The sequence below is a fragment of the Mya arenaria genome, chromosome 14, assembly GCF_026914265.1.
Source record: "Mya arenaria isolate MELC-2E11 chromosome 14, ASM2691426v1".
NCBI classification, from domain to species: domain Eukaryota; kingdom Metazoa; phylum Mollusca; class Bivalvia; order Myida; family Myidae; genus Mya; species Mya arenaria.
This window is the reverse complement of record NC_069135.1, coordinates 44,099,079-44,103,481: the sequence shown is the minus strand read 5'-3', so window position 1 is coordinate 44,103,481 and position 4,403 is coordinate 44,099,079.

The window sequence follows — 4,403 nt, the reverse complement described above, 5'->3', positions numbered from 1 at the left end:
GTGCTGTTCAAATACTAGATTAACAGAATGTATTCAACAATGGACAATAAAACAAGACATAAGTATCCATGAATAATAGGTATGCTAAATTAAAAATGTAAGAGTACCTTGGACATGAATCTATCTATTACAATATAAAATACATGATATATGAACAGCCCTTGTCCAACAAATATGTTTTAAGGGAAGATTTAAAAGACTTCAAAGACTTGCTGAACCTTATTTCCTTAGGGAGATCATTCCATAGTGAGCATCCTCGGTAAGCAAAGGATTTCTTACCAAAACTATTGACCTTTGGATATGAAAAACGCCTACTATCCATAAAATCAATGCCCTGAGATGTAGCAGACATTCTGAATCTAGTTTTATAATTGTGTGCCACACTAACGGGGTTAAAATGTTCACTTAGATATGAAGGGGCCAATTTGGAATGAATCTTAAAAACATGACAAAGAGTTATAAAATCAACCCTTTTGTCCACAGGTAACCAGTTAAGACAATTAAACTGAGATTTTCCAATGTGGGACCTAGATTCTAAATTTAAAACAAATCTCATTAGTTTGTTTTGTGTGACCTGAAGCTTATTACGCAAGTCTTGGTTAACAGAATAAAACCAGATGGTAGAGGCAAAGTCTAGATGGCACTGAATAAGGGACATGACCAGTAACCTTTTTGTGTGCTGGGTAAGGTACTCACGCTTCCTAAATAAGAATTTTAACCTTGTATTTGCCTTTTTCATGACCGACCTAGCCATGTCCTCAAAAGACAAGCAATTATCAATGGTTGCCTAAATATTTTACTGAAGTTTTACATTCAATTGGCAAACCTTTGCGAGTCACGTTTAGATTGCCTTTAGATTTAAGCCTCTGTTTTGACCCGAATAAAATAGTTTCTGTTTTACCCAAATGCAGAGATAGCTTATTACAGATAAGCCACTCACTAACAAGTTCTAATTCTTCAGAAAGGCTAGACTCTAAATCTTCTGTACTTTTGCCTGACACTAAAATTGCGGAATCATCGGCGTATAGGAGCAGCTTATTTCTGACAACAGCTGGCATATCATTCACGTAAATTAAAAATAAGAGTGGACCTAATATTGATCCTTGTGGGACACCACATGTGACCTTTGATTGGGAGGATAAAGTACCAGAGACTGAAACAAGTTGGTGACGGTCGGACAGGTATGAGGAAAACCATCGTGTTGTTGACTCGTTCAGACCAATGGCTTTAAGTTTCATTAGAAGAATATCATGGTTGACCGTATCAAAGTCTAAGAGCACCATGCATGCCAACAAGATTTCCTTTATCCATATTAAAACGTAGGTAATCGGTCAAATGGATGAGGCATGTCTCAGTAGAATACTTGCGTCTAAAACCGGACTGTAAACCATACAGAAGTTCATTGTTTGTCAAATATTCCTCAACTTGGTCATAGATAACCTTTTCTAAGACCTTAGATATGATGCTTAAAATGGAGACTGGACGATAATTCCCAACTTCAGTTTTGTCGTTATTCTTAAACAAAGGAACAACACGTGCATACTTAAGGTCATCTGGTACGACTCCTTGAATGATGGATAGGTTAATAATATGTGCAAGGGGGTTTGCTATAATGTTTGATGAGTCCTTAACAAACTTCGAGGGAATACCATCAAGACCAGTTGCCTTGTTGGAGCTAAGGCTGTCCAAGAATTTCGATACTTTACTTTCTGTAACTATTGTACCAAAACTGTTTGGTTTTACACCTTTGGACGAATAATATTGAAAAACAAAATTTCTGCCAAATCTGTTTACACACTTTGGCAGTTTATCAACAAGGTTTGCAGCAACAGTTGTGCAAATGACATTAAAAGCTTCAGCAACCTTGGATTTATCAAAACAAATTTCACCATTAACATTCAAACCAATGCTGGAAGAGGACTGGCTCTTCTTGGAAGGCAAACCAAGCTGTTTAAGGCTCTTCCATATAGACTTTGAATCATTTTTATTACATTCAAGTGTGTTCTTTAAATAATTCTTTTTTGCATTTGTAATACATGTTTGGGCATAGTTTCTTAATTTTCTAAACATACATAAATCTTCCTCAGTTTTACTTCTCTTATATTTCTGAAAAGCCTTATCTCTAGCCTTAATACTCTGAAGAACCTCATTATCAATCCAAGCCTCTGTTCTCTGCTTAATGAACATTTTCACTATTCGGATCAACCAATACTGCATCTTCATCATAGAGATAGCTTCTGAAATAATCGTGCCAGTCATTGGCAGCAATACTAGACACAGCTTTCGATTTCTTTGTACCGAGTTTCAATTGCTTCTAAAATGAGGTAGGGTTTGCACTGTTTACCAATTTAAATCTGTTCTTACATTGATAATCGTATTGCTTCACACAGCAACACATTTTAAACGCGTTGCGCTTATCTTTATATATTTTAAGGTCATTGCTACCATTAGAATGACGAAATGTACGAAAGGGAGTGTTTTTTATTTGTTTAAGTTGATAGCATTCTTTGTCCCACCATGGAGGTTTGTCAGACACATATTTAATTTTGCTTTTCATACAATTTCCAGCATCATAGTTTATTTTTGTCAGTACTTCTATGCATTGATTTATACCATCGTCCATTGATTGTAAAATTAGAGCATTACGAGCAATAAGTTACGTATGTTTTCTATAAAGGTATCGCACAAATTATTTTGCCACTTGTATCTATCATTAGTCGCATTTATGGTATCAGTCATAACCGTAGTTTGCGATAATTCATTGGACTTCAGGTTTAACACACAGGAGATTGGAAAATGATAAGAGTAATCTGCATTTAGCACTATAATATCTGTAATACATTGCAAAAAGGTCAGTGGATGCTATCATATAATCGAATGTATTAACACCATCATTTGAAAAACATGTATATTTTCCGTTTAAATCGCTCGGAAATCTACCATTTAGAATATAAACGTCAAAAATGCAGCAAAAATTAACTAATGTTTTTCCAAAATTATTCCCCCGAATCATATCCTTATTGTTTCGTGGCATTTCAAAATAACTCCCCTCATATTCTACATCGCCGAATACATAGTTAAGATTATCATTGGGAGTACAATCTTACAAGTCTTTAGTACGAGAATTAAAGTCACCTGACAATAATAAAGTATCTGCATAATCGTTCCTAATAATTTCGAAATGCTCAAACAATTTTTATCAGTTTTCCTATCGTAATATGTGGAACCCTCTGGCGAAACATATGCGAAATACATAATAATATCATTACATTGATATAATGACGATAAGTTGTTAAGAATATGCGTTTGAATATGTTCAATTTATACAAAGAATGCTTAAAAAATACAATTATTCCCCCGCTATTACGTTTAGCATTACCTGTCATACATCTAACACGATCAAAATGAAAATATGAATCTAAAAAACTATCGACTTTGCCTGTTATCATGCTCCATGTTTCACATAAACAAAGGATATCAAATGAACTTAAAAACCGCTTTACACTTATTTTATCATTATATTTCTTTAGTCCACCAATGTTCCACGACGTGACAATGTTTACATGTGTGGTTTCACGTGAGTACGTATCCAGTGTGCCTCGGCCTAATTCATAGTCCGTGGTCGAATCGGAGAAAATATCATCATCGGTATTTTCCGTTACATCGCTGATTGGTGTTGATGGACAACGTGCTCCAACGTCACTGTCTCCGCGCCGAGTCGTAGACAATGGTCTGCCCGCATCGAGAACGGGTTCATCTCCATTCATGGCAATGAGGCTATATAGAAATAGTTCATGGCGGCCTGTATGAAAACAACAACAACAGATGCTTCAAATAATACGATATATAGATATCGAAGTGTTTTTTTACAATTATCAAAATGTCAGATCACTAATATCAAAGAAAATTGAACAAATATCGCAGGAGTGAAACATGAATTTCTTGATTACTCTGAACCCGAAGTTCCTTTCCTTCCATTATATTCTATATTTTTTTAGAATTAAGTTCAAATACGTGACATAGTTATATGTAAGTATGTTTTACGACGATGTACACTTGTATAAGAGGAATAAACATGCTGTTCTGTTCTGCTCTAATATGCAACAATATGGTATGCATTCGAACATTTCACCCGCCTACAACCATACTTCACACAAATTTCTTACACACATTTTCATCAACACTCAGTAAATGTTTAAAGGGTTTAAGGGCTAAATTACTTATTGATCTATACAACTAAGTTTTATTAATTTAGCGTAAAACTGTGGATGCCCCAGTGTTCACAAACTAATGTCGACCATGGACAAAGAACATCATTAAATTTTGAACAAATGGCTCACATTAACCATTTTGTGCTAAAAATATCTGAACAAATAGCAAATAAGCAAGAATAATAAGACCTC